The sequence below is a fragment of the Falco naumanni genome, chromosome 4, assembly GCF_017639655.2.
Source record: "Falco naumanni isolate bFalNau1 chromosome 4, bFalNau1.pat, whole genome shotgun sequence".
NCBI lineage: Eukaryota > Metazoa > Chordata > Aves > Falconiformes > Falconidae > Falco > Falco naumanni.
The window spans coordinates 11049101-11072918 of NC_054057.1; the positions used below are offsets into that span (position 1 = coordinate 11049101).

General features: G+C 42.1%; 1 protein-coding gene across 1 annotated transcript in view; it reads right to left on the reverse strand.

Annotated features, from left to right (window-relative positions):
• Nucleotides 1-23818, reverse strand: part of CREB5 (cAMP responsive element binding protein 5) — a 213175-nt gene that overhangs the window by 68252 nt on the left and 121105 nt on the right. The gene's annotated exons all lie outside the window — the stretch shown is intronic.

Here is a 23818-nt window from a genome sequence, read left to right on the forward strand (position 1 = left end):
GAAGGATTTTTCTAAGTACAGCACAGGGAAAAGAGTGCACGTGAGAAAGCAGGCCCACTCACAAAGGAGAAGAATCATAAAATAAATGGATTAAACAAAGCTGGGACTGCTCTTTGAAAATAGCCTTTAAGAGTGTGGTCTTGGGAGTTAGTTAAATTAATCAGCTTCTTTTGGTTTGTTTTGGTTTGTTTTGAAGAAGGTATGAGTTGCTTGAAGTTTGGGGTAAATACAACTTGTTACCGTTTCAAAAAGCATGAAAATAAGAACGCTTCCACATACAGTATCTCAACAAACATTGCTAGTGCAAGTTAGTACTTTAAATTCCCACAGAGCAGGATGCTCTCTAGTATAGTATGTGGTTTACATTGTTTATTAGTCAGAAGAGATACCCCTAAAGTTATGAGAAGGACCGGAGAGAAGGGGCCATAGTCTGGGAGCTTGAATGGCCTCTGCAGGGGGGAGCATGGAAAGACGTTTGGAGCCTCTAAACATCAGGGTCGATTCTCAGCCTTGGCAGACGCACACTTTGATTCGGTGATGAATCCACAACTAGCCATAAAAGCCTTGAAATCGCGCTGGTCCAGTCAGGGAAGTAGAGTCATAACCTGAGAGCTGCAAGGGGGAAGACAGCCACTTCTTCCGTGTGGTCTGAACCACGTCACACCAAATGATGGGGCTTTACTTCTTGCCCCTCCAACTGTAAGTGGTACTGGCAATCATGAACACATACACACCTCCTCTACCTTCAGCTGTCAGTTCCATTTATCTAACAGCAAGCAAAGAGGCCAACAGCTGTGAGCAATGGAATTCACAGACATCCCATATGGAGGACACCACATCCAGGTTCCCAAAGTGGAGGTGCTTGTTTCACGGCAAGCCCAACTTCTTCTAACCTACAAGTCTCATCCTCCTCTGCCCAGCACTCAAACCACTTAATCCCCTCTTCTCTAAAACTCCCCAGTACTCCCCATCCTTAGACCTTCAGTCCTTCCATCCTCCTCTCTTCAAGCCCGTTCCCCCCAGAAACATTTCTGTCCCAACAAATGCCACCTCAAAGTCCTTGCCCTGCCTACCCCCTCGTACCCAGACACCCCTGCTCCTCCCATCCCTCTGCCCTCAGCTGCCTTCTTCTCTTTAGCAGCTGCACACAACTGAACCCATCCTTTTGTCTTGGTTCTCCATGGAGAGAAAAGGGCTGTGTTTTGAAGGATGTTTTTAAAATCCTCCTCGACACATACAGTCCTCATTCAGAAGGGGGAGAAAAAAACCAAAACAACAAATGTATCTCAGACGCAGACAAGAAGCTCTTCCTATGCCTCCCTGGCTATCTGCTGATGGAGTAATATGATGTACTTAGCATCTCCACACCCCCCCAAAGAAACTCAAGACAATGTCTCCCAAATACACGGTGTACCATTGTGAGAGGGTGCAAGGAGTTCTGTGAGGGAGCATGAATCAGCTTCTGGGGTAGGGGACTCTATGGTCAGCTCAGCACAAGGCTGTGCCTGGGGAGCTCTGGAGGTGCTGTAAGTGGAATGGATGTAGGGCGGGAAAAATGAGCTCAGAAAACATACAAAACATACAGTACACGGTCCCTGACCCATCCTACTCTCCACCTAAAACACAGCTGCTCCACGTACCGGCACTCGTCCACACAAGAGGACTGACAAGTCATTAGGACAGGGTCAAGACAGCATGAAAAGCAAGATTCGGTGACCCTTTGAAAAGAAAAAAGTGAGGAGGTACCGGGCAGGATGTGAGGAAGGGAATTATCTCGGTTTCGTTTCCAGAGGCTGTGGTGACCCCCACAAGCAGATTCCACTCCCCACCAGCCCATCCTCACCGCAGCTACAGCCCTGCAAAGCAACAGGCAAGTTCAAACGGATCTTCCCTGTTTCATACTGGAAAGTCCTTGTGACGGTTGCCCGACAGAAGGGCTGAGACCCCCGTGCTGGGGCAGCTGAGGAGCAGAACAGAGTGTGCTACGGTCCCTGCTGGGGGTGCACCCTGGATCCCCTCCCAGGAAAGCAGGCAGAGAAGAGTGGGCAGGAAAGGAGAAAGCGCTGGTGCACTCACGCCTGTCCTGGGACAAGACTGAGGTGTGCACCCACCCACCCACCCGCCTGCTGGGGCCCTGAAGCCCTCTGGGTCCACCAGCTCAGACACAGCCTACGGGAACTGTGCTGGCTAACAGGAGCAATGCACTCAATAAAAACATCACCTGAGTTTTCACTGGGACCAAAGTAAAACAAGTACCATGACAACAGCCCCCACCGACCTTTTATTCATTCTGAGACTGTCCCACATACAGACCCTTTGTACAATTCACCAGTTTCATAATAAGCTTAGGTGTTAGGCTGTTTGACAGAAACTTATTCTGGCCTGACCTATGCAATTTCTGCAAGTGATTCTCAAGGGACTACATGGTTTGACTTTTGTTTATATGTCCCAGAGCCAAAAAAATTTCCAAAATTGCTTTAATGAGTTTGGGAATATGGGACTTGGGCAAAAGGGAATTATCGGTATTTATTAAAATGGCAAAGAAGCCTCCTTGTTGTCCCCGGTTTCACCTTTAATGCTGCTTCATTTTGGGGCTCTGCATGTGCTTGACACTTGGCTAGAGGAAAAAAAAATCCTCAGTACTTCAGGTATTTTTTCTTGCTACGCTCCTGCTAGTCCGTTCCCAAGTGTGTTTTTGCAAAGAGGTGCAGAGCAGTCAGAGAAACCTTGCGCTTCAAGGTTGACCCTCTGTTGAAAAGTCTGCACCGCTCCTGCCACCAATAAAAGTGCTACATAATGCACACCAGATTCCGCTCCCCATCGGGGAAGCTGACATTGGCCAGTACTCATGGATACTTCTATTGCTTCCACATTGAATACAGGTCATCAATTAGCCCGTGCTCGTGCGCACTCACTTGTGCAGAGCTCGGGGAACATGTATGGCACAGAACCGTACGGGCTGAGACACTCAGTTTGTCTAAGACATTTATTCTCCTTCCAAGGACAACACAATCTCTTTTGTTGTTGCTTTCTATCCTGCAGCAAAGAAAGTCAGTGAGAGTTTATAATTGTTATTTTTAATGTTGGACACGTCAACTCTGCTCCTCTCTTTGTAAATGCTGAGGAGGTGCTGCCTGCAGCCTGTCAGTCAATATTGCTGACTGAGGGATTTTAATTCCTTGGCACCTGTGTTGCTAAATGAATAGGGTTGTTGGGCAAACAGCCCAAAAATGAAGGACAGATAAGATAGAGAACTGGCAGGTGCTCAACCTCACTGAAAATCTGGCCATCCCTAGGGTTTTTCCCCAGTTTTAGAATTTTCACTGTGTTCCAGCAGGAGCCCACTGTTGGGCAGGATGGGGTCTCAGTCAGCGTTGGTACACCATCCCTTTGGGTGTACGTGGCCTGGATGGGTAGGGTTACAGTGGCTTAGTGAACTACCACGTGCTAGCCAAGCTGCTGTAACTGAGCACGTTGGCTCCCCTCCCTCCGCACGGTCGTGCTAACACCATGAGTCATCCTCACTAACATTTAAACAGATGGGCGGAACCCCGCTAAGCTGTGGTGACTCGACCATGTTCCATCATATGACTCTGTCCAACGATTAAAGATAACTCCACTAATGTAATCAAATATCTATGATACGTATTTTGCTATGGGCTTTCTTGATTAACACCAAATATTCTGTCTGCTATGATGCAACACCTATCTGACCCAGCCTTCTAGATTGTCTGATGACTAAATACTACATTCACCTATTAAAAGACTAGGGTTCTCTTAACTGGTAGTCTTCAAGAACAGTTTCTGCAGATGACTATTTGCTGCTGAGGTCTCAGGAGACTGGGTTCATACTGACTTAGATCATTTGGGGCTGCGTGCGGAAGGACTGACGCTATTTAAAGCACCACTGCAGCAAGTTTTCTATTATGGTAAAGCACTGCGGGTCAGTGGGTCTTACCATGACCTCTCTCCTGCTCCTTACTCTCCTGCATGTAGCATTCATGCAAAGTCAGCAACAATACCTACAGCACAACTGAGTTTCTTCTACTTAGTTATCCCTGGTGTGGAAAAAGTAAAGCTGTAAGTACACGGAGTTGCACTGGAGCAAAGGAACTCATCTCTTGACTTTCTATGGCCTCCAGACCCAACCAGCTCACACCGGAGCAACCCACAGGTGGCTGGTTGTGGTGGCAATTTGCCATGTTGGGTCAGCACTGGCTCAGGGATTTCTGCACCACACTCCAGTTACGCAACACAGACTTGCCCAGACTTTCATCATTTTTATATATATATGCATGTATATATATGTATGTACACACACACATATATATATTTATTTATTCAAACACTGCCTAGAAGCCTTGGTTTAAAAACTACGGATGAGGTCCTGCCCCAAAAAGCTTATAGACCAAGGATAAAACGAGAGAGAGCAAGTGGAAGCAACAGGGAGACACAGGTGAATAAGGCAGCAATGACACTGTTACGGTCAATGTAATAAGGAGCAACCACTGCATACCAGCAGCCAGGATCTTTTCAAGGTATGGCAGTATGTGCATGTGGTTTAGGTGGCTTTCAGGCTGAAGCACCCAAGTAGACCACCATGCCAAGAACGAGCGCAGTCGGCAACAGCCTACCTTCTGAATGTCTCATGGACAGCCAGGTATTGTCACAATTGAAGTTTTCATTGCTAAAAAGTTCACTGGAGCATGTAGTGCTACAGACCAGCTGCAGACCCCATTCCACAGAAGCTACTGAGGCCACAGTATGACCCAAGTGCTGGCCTGGGCCTTCAGTATTTCAAAAATCCAGTCAGAGAGGAAAGATTTGGAAAGGATCTTCTAAGCTGAGAAAAGTGTACTGACTGGAGAGGCTGCCTCACTTACTGCGGGTCGGCTGTTGTTTGATCCACAGTGCCATTATTTAAGCTCACCAATCCAATTATAGCTTTCTTCATTTGTGGCCCGTTGTTTAAGGTGCGCCCTGGCCCTATAAAGTATGGCAGTCCCGCCTAGTTTCAATTTATTCATTCGTCATTCAGAGGAGGAACGAAAAAACAAACAGAAAGGAAAGCAACAACAAAGCATCAGACAAGTACTTGGAATACCTCGCATAGTTGCAGGGACCTCACCTGACCTGCCGTATCCCATGTTTAATGATCTTTTAATCACTACATCACCGGAGAGCCAAGCTTTCCAAGAAGTGGGAGGTTTGTGTCACCAGATTTTTCAGGGAGCCAAACTATATTCAGGAGAAAAGAAAACTGGCACCTAAAATTAATGGCTCTTTGCCAACCTAGTAAAGATCCTTGTTTGTATTTCTCAGACAATTCAGACATCTGCATGATGTGGGTAGATTATTATTATCAGTAGCAGACATTTATACTGTGGTGGTGCCCAAAGGTCCCAGTCGGGACCGGGACCCCATTGAGCCTGGCACTGTATAAACACAGATAAGAGACAATTCTTACACAGTGTGTTTACAATCTAGAGACACAAAACAGATGAAAAGTAGAAGATGGAGATAGAACACACAAGCAAATAAATATGCTAAAGAACTGGAGACAGTTAGGTGGCAGTCCTCTCGTTGCTTTTTTGTTTCTTTGTATGTTTTTTAACTCGTACACTTAGAAATGACAGGATCGAGGAAGTTTGCAAGAGGAAGGGAGTAACTAAGATTGAGACACAGGAAGGGCAACACTCTAGAGAGGGAAAACTGTGGCTAGTAACTTAGAGGATTTGGGGAGCATCCAGACAAAGTTATGCTTTCTGTAGAGATTTTTAAACAGGCTGTGCATGTATTTTCGTATATGTGTTACCTTAAGGTATTTCCCCAGTGTTGGACAAGAAGAGATTTCAGTCTGTGAAAGAGAAACTAGCTGACGGTAAAGACACTGGCAAAGTTAAAGTGATGCTTGACACTGTAAAGAGACACTGGAGGACTGAGATAAGATAAAAGCTAAACTGCAAGAAGTCTTAAAGACAAGAAGCTTGATTCAGAAGTGAAGGGAAAGCCCGTGTAAGTGTTTGAGGAGAGCTGGCACAATTAAGATAACAAGCTATACGTTGGCAAGAGGTAGAAGGAATTCAGCAACAAGCATCACAAAAGGAGCAAGATGCAGCATACAGATACAAAATGATACCGACAAAGTCAAAAGTTAGCAAAGAGATGTTAAGTCTCAATTCATAAACCCCTTGAGAAGCTGTTCACTGGGAACAAAGCAACTATATCAGAAATGCGTTCGTGCTCATTTCTTTTCAATTGCAGTGAGATAACATCTAACTAAAGGGAAAGAATAAGCCAAAACCCAAACAACAACAACAAAAAAAGGACATGGAATGGGTATACCTACAGTAAAACACTAGAAACCTGTGGAAAGATGCCTCCAACATTTGTTAAGTATTCTGTACTTCTCACCCGAGCTTCTAGGAGAAAAGCCCCACAAATTGGCAGCCCCACTGCTATAATGTATTTAGTGTGCCAAACTATTTAAAGATATAGTCAATGAAAAATCTTGCCTTTAGAAACTCCAATTGTGCTAATGCCACCTGTATTTCCTGAACACGTTTAAGGAAACTCTGCAAATTCAGCATAAGTACAACGACCAGCAGGTCCTTGGAAGCCTCACAGAACCCATTAACATTTGCCTTTTGGCTCTTACAGGTCTTAGAAACTGCTGGTTTCAGTCTTCCCTTCCCTCTGAATATTTCACTGGGTCTTACTGCCTGACCCATTACAAGAAAAATAAGAAAAGCTAGAATGGTTTCTTAGACTCAGAGTTTATGTCCTGCACAGTGTTAGACACACAGCTGGAACTCACAAATGATACATGGAGGATAACAGCATAGTTAAAGCAAAACAAGGAAACACTGCAAAAGGCAGGTTCAAGGCATGGTAAAGAACTAGCTCATATAAAAACACATTCTTGTAATAATATAAAAAAGTGGGATAAAACCAAAACACCGCAGCATAAACATGATTTGATCATAAAAGCAAGCAATGTTGTCAAACTGATTCCACTGTTGTTGTGGTCTCCCAGCTCAGACAGCACACAGCTTAATTCTTCAGGAAAACACATTATTTTGCATCACCACAAATAAATGTGTATCAGTTTTCACTGAAGAAAGAAGGTAGCAATAATGCACAGACGTACCACATGGCAGCTGACTTAAAACCAGGAATAATAACAGCAATAAAGCTTACACAAACACCTTCTAACATGTCCACTCTTTGTAAGGGTCGAGCTTAAGACTCCAGCCTGGCAAGCAAATTCAAGAAAACTTGAAAATTTAAGACTCACTGAGGAAAAATGTCAACAGGTTAAACAGCTGGAAAGGAACCTAATTCCAGCATCCAGACAAAAGTGACAACTGGACACCAACTAACATTTCTGCCGGGTTTGTGCTACCTAATGGTGCCGGAGCCTTCGTTTACTCAAGTGACTCCATTTGCAAACATGTTACAGCATTGCAAATAGCTTTTATTTGACCTTCATAACTTCGCATCTGAAAAGAATAGTAGGTTGCAGAAGAAAAAAAAAGCTCCTTTTACTCTTAAAGGGCTGAGAGGGTATTTGGAGAGCTCTCCGTGAGTACTCAATACCAACAGATCCTTATACTGGAAATGTGGTAAACCAAATTTCTCAAAATTCTCTTTCTGTTTACCCTCATTATTTGGACCAGCGCAATTTAATAGAAGTATAAGATAAAAGAAGTTTGTAAACCCTCCTTTATAATGAAAATGAAAAAAAGAATGTTTTTGAAGTGATTTATTTTCCCTTTTTTTTTTGTTCTTTTTTTTTTTTTTAACTTCCCAAACAAAGCAGAAGTTTGTCTCTGAAAAAAAGACGGTGAATTACAGCAAAGTCATGAAAACAAAGAACCAACAGTTTCTCCAGTGCAGGCTTGTTACCATGAGCTAATAATTCCAGACTTTAAGCAAGCTGAGCCTCTTTTTTAATAACTGCATGCCTCTAGGCAAAGTATTTCTACTAAAAATTATTGAGGCATGGAACAAGGCAAGGTGTGTGAGCTAATGTTGGATTGTTCAGTTACTAAACCAACTCCTATAGCAATGAGCCTGCTCTGAACTGACAGATTATTTCTCTGTATACACTTGTATAAACACACTGCTTAAGGTCGAAATCTGTGTAAGCTTTCTTTTCAATTAAAATGTCAAAGATGACAGCACATGTTTTCACTGTCCTCCACAGGATGATGGATGCTGCGGCAGCAGTTTCATGTCCCTGTGTTTCAGAGAAGTTTGCCTGCCTGTGTGTCTCAGCAAGATGGACTTGCTGACCTTCTCGTACGCCTGCAGGCAGGCAGGACTGCTATGGAGACCTTATGCTCTGGAGGGCTTAACATCTCTCAACTCTTTCTTCCTCAGCATCCCCCCATCTGCCCCCACAACCAACACTGTAAAAGTCGGAGGGGGAAGGTTGTTGTGCTCAAAGTGGCTGGGAAAAGGGTCCTGACTTCAAACACCACATTCCTGCTTATCTGGACTCTGGTCATGGTCAGTCACTTCAGGCACCCAACTTAAGTGCCCACGGAAACACAACTGCTGTGGGTACTCAACAGAAAAACACAGTGCACCCCAGAAGGAGCTTCCAGCAATTAAAAAAAAAAACGGTGGTGGTGGTGGCGGTGGGAATTAATCTGAATCTTTACATTCCTGCAGTTCCATACCCGTGACAATGAATAAAATGTCATCCGTCAGCCTCTTATTCATTTTTGTCAGTCTAGAGCTCTCAAAGCTTGTACTCCAGACAGCGCTTCCAAACATCACTGGGTCTTAAGACCATGTAGCAACACAACTCATAGCACACGTAGCCACAATGCTACGGTTGGGCCTGGAGCACTGATTTGGTCACGATTTTGCTGGAAAAATATTGACTAATGAAAACACTCCAGCATCTGCACTGGCAGATTCAGTCTGTCTAACATTGACAAGACACAACTGTGTTGTATGCACTATGGAAAGCAGTATGCCCACAGTCACTAGTGAGGAAAACAAGTAGGTATATACGTGTGAGATGATTTATTTACTGAGATTTAACCTCTACCCTCAACACCAAAAATACTATAAAAGTAAAACATACCGTAGAAAGAAGTCTTTAAGAAAGACATTATATGAGAAAGCACAAACTTAAACAAAACATCCAATCAGTACAATAGTAGAAAACCGTAAGCTTGGAAAAGTCTCTGATGACATATGGCATCAGTGGCAGACCAAAACGCATTCTTCAACAAGAATACTATAGAGATACTTTGTCTGGGCTTTTTAACGTACATTGCCTCCCTTGCACTTCTGCCCTCTGCACGTGCTCCTGTGGTGCCAAGCTCTCGACACCCCAGAGGAAAGTTAGCACTTGTGCGTAGCCCACCACGGTCACAGCCCCAAACATGCTCAGTGTCTCAAAGCTGCTGGTTGTTCCAGTGGGTGGCAGTGGGGGAGGAGGGAGAGGAGTACATACATGAGGATGTACTCGCAATTATCTGTTTAGCAAGTCACCTCCAGGTGTAAAAATATCTTACGAGCTGCCAAATAGCTATATATCTTCAGTGACCCTCTTCCCACCCCAAACCCACTTCACTGATTCCTTTCAAACTTTCATAGAGATCAAAATGAATGTATGCCATTTCCTGGGAGGAACTTTTGCACGTGCTTCATCTCTTAAACATGCTAAAAATCCCAATTGACAGCTGTATTAGCGCAAATGATGACAAGCACAGGGAAGAGGTGAATCTCAAGGCAGAAAGAACAAAGTCGTGGAGAACTGCTGCAGCTGTGCTTCAACAGAGATCAGCTCCAAGCTAGTGCTGTCTGCTCTCCTTATTTAAAGAGCTCACTTTGCCTTCTCTGCCTACATCTCAATGGGAGTTACTACTGACTGAGAGCATCAATTGAGTAAACAAGAATCCCAAACTCATCTACAGTATTTTTCACATAGCTAAGGCCAGTATCACTGAAGGATAGAACCGTGTTAGCTGCTATTTGTTAATAAAGTCCCCCAGAACAGTCTCCCTGAGCAGTATGCTCCAGAAATGCCCCATGGCAACGACAGAAGCACTACAGGTAGCAGCTGCTGAAGATGTCACTGACATTTAGATGCCAACACAGGCCAGCAAAGATTTCCAGCAGCGTGCAAGCAGAAGAAGTGATAGCTAGTAAAAGCCATTGTCCACTCATGTGCAACCACAGATACATGGGAAAATTTCTCTCCCTATGCATGCATGCATGCTAAAAGAAAGAGCAAAAAAGAGCAGGCATTGAAAAAAGGTTATTTTACTCCTCCAACAAAGTGTATATTGTCATCATAATTTCCAGTCACTATTTGTGTCCGCTCCCTCCCTTTTAAGTACTGGTTGGAGCATGAACCTGCAGCTAATTTTGAGGTTGGAGTTCATTTGTTTTCACATCAATGCAATTAATCTCCACTGGAAAATGCATCTCAGGCATTCAATCAAAATAGGCCTAAAATAATTCTGAAAAGCTCATCTGTCTCCAATCTATATAATGTTTTAAAAATTGGATGCATGCCCTGCAATAACATTGCACTTCACAAAGCTTAAAGCTCTAAAATTGAGGGTATCAGTTACATTGAAACTGTAGTAAATTAAAACATCCAGTTTCTGGTTTGCATTGATTTATAAATATCGACAAAACTACTATTGCAGTCATTACCGCTTTGGGTGCTCTGAGTTGAATTTTCAACAGTTCAGGGTCATTTTCATTCTTATTGTGTCTACAGTAGCCTTTCAAGTTACAGATCAAATTCCAGATATCATGTAAATTTTAAATCTTAGTTTAAAAAATATGCATACAAATCTAACAATACTTTTAATAAAAAGCAGCAAGTCTAAGTGGTCAGTAATGTCAGATACCAAGCGCATTTTTTTTAGACTCTCTAGCTTATAGCAGAAAGGATACTTACTATTAGGAGATGTTTTAAATAGAAGCAAGCTGAAATGTGATAAAATATGAAAAAGCAAATATTTTACTGCTTTTACCGGGATTTTGCTGTTGTTTTTTGAATTGTCCTTTGGAATGAGAGAATCAGAAGCGTATTCAAAACTTTCCTCCTAAAGAGCTTTGCACATTAGTCTACCTGGTGACCTTCAAAATGTGCTTGTTTATGAGCAAAATATCACTGAGGAAATATAAACCTGAAAAATAAAGAGACCTCACGAGCTGTAGCCCAGTTAGCACAATAATTTGAGAAACAATAAGAAAAGCATGAAGATATCAACAGCAATAGAGCCAATTCTCAATGGTGTACAGCACGCAGCTTTGCCAAAGACAATGGATTTAAAGCAACTGGGAATCTCACTCATACGCACACATGCACGCACACTCCATAAACACACAGTATGAAACATGCATTACATCTAGCTGTAAAACAAGCTCTGACAGTGATCTATGTCTTACGCTTCAAAAGAAAACCAAAAATCCCCACCTTACACCTTGACATCTGTGGACTACTACTGAGTATTTTCTCCTGACCCCTGGTGGTGATTAGCTTATGAACTGAAGCAGGAGGATCACCACAATATTCACATTTCTCCTGAAAGCATTGGGCAAATTCTACCCTCGCTGCTCTTCTTGATACTGTCACTGAAGCCAGTGTGCTGATCCGCAATCCAGCCCTCCACTGTTCCTTGCGTTCATCATATTTGCCTTCTGCAGCATGTACAGCACAGTTGAGAAAGCAAAGGGGAGGTTGAGCCTACTGTAGCAGATGTCCTTTCGGGCATGATGCTCTTGCCATTGAAATTCACAGGAGTGCTGCTAATACGATCATTTAGAACAGAATCAGACTCATAAAAACATATGACACCTACGAAGAAATTTTCCTAAATTATACCCCGAAATGCTGACTTACGCCTGTTAATAATACGCTACATCGCACTAAGGAGAAGTTTATTTTACATATTTACCTTCCAATTTGTACCGATGTTTCTGGTTTAGTACTTCACAGCTGTTTGGGGGTTTTTAATTTTATTTTTGTCTTGAGAGACATATTGTCTTAAAGAAGAAACATTCTTCTCCCAAACCAGAACTTTATGTTGAAGATTAAGACAGCATCCACTGCATCAATTCAGAATAAAGACTGTAATGGTCAATGGGAAGTCATGCAAAAGCTCGGGTCACCCTGTCCATTTCCAAAAGTCTGCAGTATGAATAACACACTGTTAATATTTTTTTTCTGATTATTTATTTGATGTCTTTAACGTGAACTGTAAGCATATTCCATGCATAGTTTTGGTTTGCACTGTTTCTTTTTTTCCTCCACTTACCCTGCGAGAACTGCTGCTGAAACAGTGCTTTAACTAGAATAAGCTGCGATGCCAGGGGAAGTCACGTAGCAGCATGAATTAGGTAAATTTTGAAATTCTGAGAGCACTGGACAACTTCAAGATTTTGCACCTCACATTTTCAGCATTACAATTCAGCAGGGAGGCATCATCTTTGCATAAAATAGTTTAAGAAAGGTTATGCTGACCAGGCTAGAAGGACCTCTCGAGCTGCATTTGCATGGCTGAAGTGATGCCGCTCGTCTAGACATGGCCCAAGTCTCCCGTAGACAGGCAGGTCTGGCAACAGCCCGTACAGGAACACAAGCTTGGTTTCAACTCATGCTGACTGCCCAATGCTGCAAAACCCAGCTCCAAAGCACCACGTTGCAGTCAAGCACCACTACAGCCATTGGAATCGACTGCAGCATTTGCATTAAGGGTTTCCAGATTTAAACTGTGGGAACTGGTACCCTGAAGTTGTCACTGGAAGGCCTCTGACAATGTGATTTGTTTCTCCTGCTGGCCTGACAAAGTCAAAGCATGCTGACATTCAAGAAACATTAGTTGGTTTTGCGGGGGGGGGGGGGTTCTCTCTCTCTCTCTTTTTTTTTTTTTTTTTTTTTTCCAACTGTTTGCTTGGAGCTGTGGAGAGGGGCAGGGGAAAAGGACTGTCAGCTTAGGAAGGGGAAGAGGCAGAAGAAGGAGAACGGAAAGGAGAAGACATGCACTTTTCTAGATGTGTCCTGTAAAATAAGCAAGTGTTTGTCACACACTTACCCTTAGCCACGCCAATACAGCGCAGGTGAACATGTGAAAAAAGTTAACTTCAGCTAACAACAAAGTGTCAGCTCCACTCAGTTTACAATAACATCAGATCTATTTGATTTGGCCCACAGGGAGCCAGACATTTGACTGATCTGGTTAAAATATCTCAACAGTCACATAAAGAGGCCTGGCCAAAGCCTGTTGCATCACCTGCATTTATTTTTTACTGTTAATATTTAGCAGTGGAAGAAAGATACAGATCTGTGCTCTATACACTTGCCATCTCCAACAGCATGATCTCAGCTCAGAGAGCAGCAGGAATTTGCACAGCAGTGAGTATGGCCAGTTTCCAGGGGTCGGAAGCCATGGCTTACTCACTCTGCTCCGTGTTTTCTGTTGTCGTTCTTTTTCATTATTTTTTTTTTTTTTTAACAGGAAAGGCAAATATGATGAATGTAAAGAATAGTGGCAGTCAGACTGCAAGTCAGCATCTTTTTGTTTCCCCCCTGCCCCCAGTCTCTCTATTTGGTGAAGCACGGATTTAGCCCTGGTATAATATATCAACATCTACCAGATAACAAGTCCTTAAAATGGCTTAGACGTAAAATTTGATGAGAACTGAATGTTTAGGAATAATGATTCAGATATGTACCTTTTAGACCAACACGGTAATCTGCCTTTATCTCTTTCTCTATAGCAACAAGCCATCTGAATCGACAACATTACACCTCATATAAATCTGGCCTGGTCTATGCAGGATATGGAACAAAGGTAATCTGTGGCTTAAGAGAAGAAAATGCAGCAGTATATATGCAAGACACTTTGCATTTGGCAGACACATATAACCAGCTGTTTGTTCTTTAGCTTGTGGCTATACATCTACTGGGACGTCCCCCACCCCTGTAAACCTTGCTTAGCTCCTGGTCTTATTTCCACTGTAGATTTAACCCTAAGCCATGGATAAGCATAGTGTTTGGGGTTTAAAGTTAAGTGTCATTTAGTATCATTTCTGACATCTCCATACATGAGAATGAGCTTCTTTTTCACAGGGGACTTGGGATCTGATTTTAATTTGTGGTAGGGTTATGGTCACAATAAACGTCTATTTCAGATATTCATGAGAAGCCTCTAATGCAAATGGAAATGGAAAGTGGCTGTTTTCTTGTAGTTTCAAAGCCATGTATGTAAAACACACAGGACAGATCCGTTCCACATGCAAACCCATTGTCAAGCCACTGTTGTGCCCTGGCTTCTGCCCTGGCAGCAGGCACCCCCGTGCCGAACAGTCTCAGCAGGTTTTATAGCTTGCATAATTAAAAGAACAGGTTATGAAATCATTCGCACCTCAGCTGAGGCTGCCACAGGGATGCCCCTCTGTGTTCGTTGTGAAACGTTTCTTTGGCAGCTGCATTCTAGAAGTATACTTGGACGTTGTTGCTTCAGCACCAACACACAGAGTGGGAAGTAAATCACTATTTTCATGTTCTGAACTGAGGTGTGGGCGGTGGAAGCCACTCTGGTCCACCTCCAGGCTAATTCTCCCCATTTACACACATCTCATCCTAGGCACCAAGACCTCTAGGAAGCCCAGATGTCTGTAATCACAGTCCAGCCCTATGCAGCCAGCATTGCCAAGGACCTGGGCCATGCCTAGGGACGCTGGAAGAGACTTCAGCTTTGTCAAACACCACACGTTCCAGCTCTCCTTACCTTGCGGGCAGCCACTGCTAGTGGTGCTTCAGAGCAGCCCAAATGCAGCTGCGGGCTGCCTTCCCCTTGGCTGCAGTCCTGGTTTGGGGTACAAGGCACAGCCCACAGGCACTTTCTCCTCTGTAAATGCAAGCTCAGGTGAAACTGTTCATCATCAGTTCAAGCAGATGAAGCTGAACTCGCTTGCCTCTCCATAGGAGAATCCATGCCCCCAACAGAAAGAAATAAAATAAACCCTATTGCTGGTCACTGAGCAAAGCATCTAGGTCCCTTTGGATGTTCCTTGAGACCCTTGTTGGGAAGTTCAGAATATTCGTGAACCTTGCCCTTGCAAATGAGCAAGATAGCAAAACCACAATCTGGCTTGAGGACAACTGGGGCCCTAAATATCTAAGAATCCAAACCCAAGAAAAGGGGGAGCTGTGCAACTCAAAGGAAAGCCCTAACACCGGGTGGGGAGGGGAACTTGTTGGAGGCGGTGACATTTAACTGACTGGAGTCATCCACTTGTATTTGCAAGACTGAATTAAACCAGTTTTGCCAACTGCATGAGATAGAGCACCCAAAGACAGGACCTGTGTCAGGTTCCTGAGCATTAAGTAAAGCTGGGTTGTGTTGCTGTCTTTCTTAATCAATGCGCCAGGTCGTGATTTAAGTAATTGAGGCGCTGGGGCTTTTTAAAGCAGCGTAAGTTAATAGCTAAGCTTGATGTGATATAAAAAGCACCACAACAGAAAGAAGAACTTAATGTTGTAATGAAAATCACTTACCCTTAATCATCCCTGAGACAGTCTTTTTACAACACTACTTGATTTATTCAACTAGCAAACATGCCTCCTTTGACTTTTCTAATAACAGGTCATCTTAGCCATGCTTGTTGGGATCTGAGTTTGGGGTTTTTTTTAATCTTCCCAGGTATGTTATTTAAATGTCTTTGATGCCTTTTCTTTAAAAGGATTTGCTAAGCAATCAATCATATTTATTTGCAAAGTAGACACCCCCCACCCCCCCCCCAAATAAAAAAATCCCAAACAACCCAAACTATTACTAGGAAACTTTGGAAGTTTGGTCACAGGTGTGTAACCAGCGCTGCACATTTCTAATTGCTTAAAGACTTACTGAAGCCCGCATTCATTGCTGCTGACAAGCGTGCCGCTTAGTGTACGAGGCTGTATGAAAGGCTGCTTGCTGTGGGATTTACGATGGTGCCCTTACACCAAGGAGGAAGGACTGCAAACTACCTGTGCTCTGCTGAGCAGCTCCACGCTTCCCCTCGCACGGAAGGGCCTCAGCTTTCGGAAAAGCTGGACAATCTCTCAAGTGAGTACACTCTTGTGACACTGAGGCTAGCCAGACCACAAACTATTTTATTATGTTGTGCAAAAACCTATGTGCAAAAAAAACCCTCTTTAATTAAGATAGAGCAACCAGCGCTGCGGTTGTAATTACCTTGGACTGCTTTACCCCCGGGCATAATGAAATAAAATTGGGCCCTCTGTATTTTTGTTTTTAAACTAAGTAAACCCAAATTAATTTATTCAACTCAAACCAGACAGGTTTCTCTTTAAAAGGAAGGCATATATGGTCGGAGGGGCTGGTGCAGGAGGCAGAGTGACATGCAATGATGACTGTGAACTGCAAACTGCTGGCAAAACATTTGGCTTGCCGTTGGTCTGTGGCCAGTATTTTCCTTTGTTAATGAATCCCACATCTTTTCTAAGTTAAGCATTTTTTCTTCTCTTATTTGAAACATATTTTAAATATTTTTGTTTTTATGACGTCGTGGAACACGATACAGCCCCCTCCTAACCCTGAATATGGGAAAATCAATTAAAATTCTGACATTAGGAGCTATGATATAAACATATGGTTCAACTGCTCAGACTTCTTTTCTTTTTTTTTTTTTTTTTTTAAGCAACATATCTGTGCTTACAGAGAGAAATAATCAAACAAGAACTCCACATTACTGGGTAAAAATGACACCAACTGAAAGTGTATCACAGTCAGAACCTTGCTGCAAATTTGGCAGGTTTTGACAGATTTCCTATTAGACTTAGGATTACATATTTTTCATCTGTGTTCTTTTCTGAGGAAAATGCCCATTAAAGAAAGAGCCATCCTGAATGCTGTGTTTAATATTTAATATATTTTGTCTCACCCAGAGGACCTTCATTTTATGACTTAAAGAATGCAACCTTAAAATGGAGTTTCACAGGCTTCCTCATTAACTTTTGACTCTCCCCTAAACAAAACAGAAGAAAAAATAATTGAGACATTTCCCATCAGAACAGGAACATGATTTTCAAATGAAATGATAATTTTGGGCATCCAGTCACACCTGCCCTACTGACCACCAGTCCTCAGGTCTATGTGACAGTGAAAATCCTTCCAACTCCTTTTGGTATTTCAAATCGTCAAAACCCGAGACAGGCAAAATAAGTCGCTGCAACTCCAGGGAATACAGGCAGCAAACAGAAGATTTAACTCTCTAGGTCACTGCGCACGAGGTTCCTGCTGAAGCAAAAAGAACATTTTTCCCAGAGGTCTTGTAAGATTGGAACCAGTGTTACAGGCAGCTTAAAGTGAAGAGTTATTTTTAATCTGTCACTGGCGAGGAAACAAGTTTTTTCAATCATCTTCTATGGACATCTAGTCTCCAATCCTGCAAGCACCTAGCGACATGAATTTACATGCCCTCCTTTAATATTCTCGAGTTTTACAAACCTTGCAAAATTTCTTCAGCCACTGTAATTCGTAGCTAGTTCTACTGATGGCAGAGATGACGAAAGTATAGCACAGTGTATCGCTGGCCCTGCAGCCCACACCGCCTGAGGACGAAAATACACTGGAAAAAATAAAGTTGCAAAAGCCTTTTCTGCAGCAACCTCCTTACTTTCATAGCATGAACGGTGCCATGCTCATGTTAGAAATGACAAAAAAGCTTTTTCGACAGGTTCCTAATGTCATCTCAAACTCTAAAGTTATGTGAGGAGACTTCAATTATCTATAGAGTATGTGCAAATTAAATATACTTGGTTGCAGTGAATTCACTTGCATTGTAACCGACGTGATTTACGCAGGAAACATAAGCCAAGCTCAAAAGCTAGAGCTGGACTTTTTTTTCCCCCAGTAAAATAGATAATTTACCAAAAGCAGCACTTTCAGGTTGACCAAAATTATTAAATTCACTAATAAATTATATATTAAAAGTATTACAGGTGAGGAAGAATAGATATTTTGAAAAGCAGAGTTTTTAACATTTGTAAATGTTCCAATCTGAAATACCGTATTAATTAGGAGGTTTACCTAGCTAATTTTAAAGAGTTAATTTTCTTGTAAACCAGAAAATGTCTTTGCTCTTTTTTATTTGCATAGAATTATCAAGAAATTAAGTCATATCAAGTTAACCTAAATTATTATTTTTAATTTCAGTCACTAAGTCATCAAGTTATTCATGTATAACTAGTTAGTTACAGCTCACCTGCAATAAGCAAACCAATGACTCAAAAGAAACCTTAAATCTGTTTTTCTTCAGTTCCTGTCCTAGAAACAACCTAATATTCCAACTCATTCCTCTCTTTCATGTCTTCTCTCCAAGATTTTTCCTAACTGATTTTAACAGCTAGTTACAAAAGTGAGCGTTAATATTGATGTATTAGAGAAAAACAGAACCAACGCTGATATTTTCAAAACCACCTTACTTACAGACTGATTAGGTTCATTAATAAATTAACTAGATAATAATGCCGTTTTCAAGGCAAAAGGAAAACAGTATATTCTACAGGAAGGTGCAGGACTTGTTTTGTTTTCAGAGGGGATTAGCTCTTCCAGCCAGGAAGTTTTTACCACAAGTCCAGATTCAGACGGATTTGCTCTCCATCGGACAGTGGTGCAAAATCATCTTTGACATTTACTGAAGCATCAGGCACAGCACTTTAAAAGGACAAAGCTTGTCTTGATTACAGGAAAAGAGGATGCAAACAAGGTGAATACGTGACAGTAAGGAATGTGCCAGCTGTATGCTCCAGGACTGCACTTTTGGAACCCTCTGAAATAGGAAAAACATCCTTCTCTAAACCTTTTAGCTCAAGATGAATATGAGATTCAGTCAGTGTCACTGCACAGGCTTTTGTCAGTGAAAACTCGTGACTGTTCCTCAGTCTTTACGTTATGCTCCATCATAAATTATTAATTTTGCAATAATAAAATAACTGAGCATGCAGAAGGGCAAAGTATGATTTTACATGTGATATCAGTGACAGCATATTGGATAGTCATTAGTTAATGGACAAATACAAACGCAGGATAAGGTAGACAGGGAGTTCATTGCAAAAAGGCATTAATGTGCCATTACTTTTATAGTGGGAACAGCTTTTACTAGCTAAGTTCCTGTAAAACATACTTGGAGCTTACAGGGATATTAGCAAATGGATCCCTCGCACGGTGATGGACAAAGCTTTTCTCCTAGTTTTGCAAAACATGCTGAAAAACACCACAGAGGCCCAGAAGTTTTATTTGTTATGGGTTAATCCCCACCTCCACCCCCTTTTTTTTTTTTTGTATAACGAAAAAGGAGGGGGGAAAGAGTGGTGTTTAAACAGCTGACTGGTTTAGAAATACCTCAGAGATGGATCTTCTCATAGCATTTTATCGTTCTCCTGCAATTCTTGACTATAAGCAGAAAATACTTAGTCAAGCAGGGAACGAGACTTAATTCAGCTGTTTACAAACTGAAAAGATCCTTGGCTTCATTTTGGCTGATTTCAGACAAAAATGGCTGGTTGTCAGGATTCCTATTTTATCTTTGCATGCTTATCAGGCATCTCCTAAAACTTTGGAGACCCTCACTTACAGCACGGTGGGACAGCCAGGAAATGAAGCACCTTGAAGTGTAATTTACTCTCTCCTCAGTCACAGCAACTCAAGAGTCCCCAGTTACACCTTCCACACGAGCGCATACACTTCTCACTTCTCAAAACAAGGTGGACACAAGCAGGTATGGGATATGCTTTAGATGACATTATGCTCTTGCCATTTGCTTCTTGCTTTTTCATCATCAAAATTCTTCCTGCTTCCTCTCCCCGTACAGCCAGCCAGCGCTGCCACCAGTGCAGGACCAGAGAACCGTTTCAGCCAGAAGGCACCTCTGAAGATCACCTTGTCCAGCCTCCTGCTCCAAGCAGGGCTAAATGCAGCATCACAGCGGGCTGCTGGGGGACTTTTCTAAACAAAGTGTGAAAAGCTCCAGCAACAGAGACTGCACCATCTCTCTAGCCTGTTGCTGTGCCTCGCCACGCTCCTCCTGCGGGAGCCTTTCTGTCTTTAGGTCCCACGGGAATTTCTCTTGCTGAAACTTGTGACTGTTGTCTTTTGCCTTCAGGCTGCAAAGTGGGGCAGACCCTGCCCCGCCTGTAACTAGCCTGTAAGTAGCTGAAGGCTGCAGTTAGACCCCCTGCTAGGCATCTCTTCCTGGGCTAAATAAACTGAGTTCCCCGATCTCCCCTTCTCCTGATGCTCTCTCCCTGTGACCTAGGGACTATGTCTGTAATGGCATCCGTCCACCGTGCGACTCGCCCACCGCGTGGGTGCCACTCACTGTAAGCCTTTGCAGGCCCACCCAGGAACACGTGCGCAGTTTTGGGGTGCCCATTTTGGGGTTATCCAACAGTCCAAACAGATTTCACCTTGAACTGCTCAAGACTTCGGGCACAGAAGGGTTTTTATTCTCCCCGCAATAGAGAAGTTCTTTCTGAGTCCTCTGGGGATTGTTTGGGTGAACCCAAACATCTGACCCTGAGCCAATCAGTTACTTATTATACCTAATGTTTGTCCTATTTGATAATTGCTGTGCACACGAGACACATGCCAATGTAGATCTGCTGCCGAAATCCAGCGCTCCGTTGCTCAGTGCCGCATGGGGAAGCAGCAGACTCATACCCTTCCTACATACAGCTCAGCCCTATCTACACTCCAAATAGTCCTCTTATGGAGCATTGCTTCTTTAAAACAAGTCTCACCGAGATAAAGAACTATTTTTTTAATTTTTTTTTTTTTGGGGGGGGGGGGAGCAGGGGTAGGTGGAGGAGACTGAGATGGAGTTGCTGCTGGCTGTACTGTCAGTCAAGAACTTGTCCAGGGCACCAGGTGAGACCGAAGTTTAAAAACTCTGGAATGTAACACAGGCAATTGCCATAGTATTATTGCCTTTCTTATCATCTGCAACTCTTCACACTTTGGGGCATTTTCCCACAGAAACAAATCACAAGTAACACAACCATCAGAAGAGACACGGGCCATCAAAAAGAAAATAAAATGTACAAAGCTTAATAATTTTTCAGTGTACAGCAAGTGAGAAAGCTGCTCGTTTTTAAGACCTTTTTAAAATAACAACAACTAAAAAAATCTCAGCAAACACAATTACCAATTTGGAAGGGAAAGCATTTTCTCTTGAAACAATTCCCAATTTCCCTTGAAACAAATGTTATTTGCCAAAAGCCTGAATTTTAACAATTATTGAACCTTGTTGGAAACTTTTCAATCAACCACATTTCACTTTTCTAAATAGATCTTTATAAATCCATGCTTTTCGAACTAACTCTATACTCAGTTTTTCTCTGTAATATTCGTTTATTTTCTCCTTATATTTTTATAAATGTTGCTGGTAAGATTTTGTACTTTTCCTGAAGTATGCGGCAGCTCTCAGAGGGCACTACAGAGTCTTGTCAAAACAGTTTAAACTAAAAAATGGCTAGATTAATTGCTGAAAGGGAATTTGCTACATATTCTTGGTTCATTCAACATATTACAGTATCTACTGAATTGCAGTAGCTGCATCAGGTTTTGCTCTGAATGGAAAAAGTTCCATAATGCACAAGACTAGTAAGTAAAAAGCAAAAAGCAAAACGAAACACCTACTGATGCACAGCAATGTCCCTTATTAATTGTTGTTTAATTTTTTGCCCAAGATGCGATTTCTCTTTCTGAAAAAACTTGAAATCGGAGGTAGAGCTGAGGAGTGCTAATACAGTTTCAATTAAAAAAAAAAAAAAAAAAAAAAAAAAAAAAAGAAAATAAACTGTCATTCCAATGTATATACCTACATCACCACCTTAAGTCATGCAACTTGGGATCTTATTTATGTGATAAATTCTTTCTGACAGGATTGCTTAGGAATAACAGGTTAATTTTGCCTTGCAGCCTCAAATATATTTGGGGGGATGACACTATATACACATACAGATCCATGCATACAGAGATTTCTGTACTAATCTGTACTCCGTGCAACACATCCCTGTTTCATACTCTAGATTCCAACGGCAAGGAGCTTTGGTTCAGGCAATCCTTAAACCAAACCTTAATTTAGTCTTTTAGTTTGATTTTTCAGCCGATCTTACTTCTATGTGAATTTACAAAAGAAACTCACTTATTCGAAGGATGTCAGAAAACTGAAAAGTATTCAGAGCAATGGGAATTCCTGCAGTCCTGTGAGTGACAGTACAGGAGAAACACAGCTCACTTCCTTAGCTGCAGCGAAAGAAAAGTTCACTTCTATCTGGAAACCAAATGACAACCAAGAACACAGTACTGGAATATTTTTTACATGATACTGAGTGCCCTTAAACTGAGGTCAAGGGAGGATCTGGTCTAGTAAGTTTTTTCTGTTGTGGTTTTTAAGACTCAGTTTGGAAAAAACTAGCTCATGTTAAAACTGACATATAAAATTACTGGTGCTGATGGGCTTTTCCAGTGTGGCAAAAGATTCTAACCATATTATTTTTGACAGGGCTTGTGATAACTAGTTGACATTTAGAGAAAGCATAATGAACTTTTATTATTATTATTTTGCTGCTACTAATGAGCACAGATTTATTGATCTCCAGAAAACCGTGCCCATCTGAACCACATTGCCCATATTCTTTATGGTCATGGAGCAGCACAAGAGCTGTAGATATCTGTAGTAAACCCCTCCATCTTATTATTTATATGAATATATCTTGTATTCATAGTAATAAATAGCTTTAATATGTTTGACTAATGGCTTCAATTTGCAAAATGTCCTGTGATGCTCTTGAATGAAAGATATTATGTTAAAATAATGACCACCACACAAATACAGCTTGTGCTGATCTGAGAGATCACAATTCTCACTCTCAACTAGTAGTTTTACTACAATGTGCAGAAATCTTTCAGCAAATTAAAAAATAGATGTTTTCAGTACAGTTACTCATTTAAACATAGGAAGCTGATGCTACAAGGAAACATCAGGACATAAAATAAAGAATGGAAGTGGGGATGGAATAAACAGTGTTCCGTTAAGTAAATGATACTTTCCTGGCTCTGTCAGGATCCAAAAGCCCTAAAAAGCAAAATGTGTGTCACTGGGGCTGAAAAATAATTCTTTATTTTTTTTACAATCAAGGCCTTGAAAATGTGTTTGAAGGAAGTGGAAGGGAAGATGGCAAGCACCACAACACAGAAATTCCACGGCACATTTAAAAACAAACACAAGTACCCCTGTAGAAGGGAAATCAGCCATAAATAGGGATCCAGGGTTCATAGGGCTGGGATCACTGTGGCTGAACAAGTAGTTTTTCAGGAGGGCACGTCCCAAAGGTAGAGATGTTGCAAACACGTAGGTGCTCAAAGGAATGAAAAGAGGATAGCTTTACAGATTTTATCCAGACCCCATCAAGGCAGCACTCACATTCACTGCAGCAAGCTTTGGACCAGGTTCAACATCCAAACGTAGTCCTCCCTCACTGGAATTGGCTGGTCACGTCAGAAACTGTTTGGGCAAGGTACCCCACCCATGAACAGAGCGCTCAGGGAGAGTATGGTAGTAAGCAACAAACAATTTGTCTCTCTGCCAAGATTCGGAGTTGTGTCTCCTACTCGTTCACCCAGTGAGACAATAAAATGAGGGCTATAGTAAGGTTCTATCTCTGAAGCCATCTAAGAAGGAATGCCACATGAATGAGAAGCAAGAGGACCAGGGTTCCTTCGATTTTTATATAGAAAGTGGAAGAAGTGAGTAAGCGATGGGG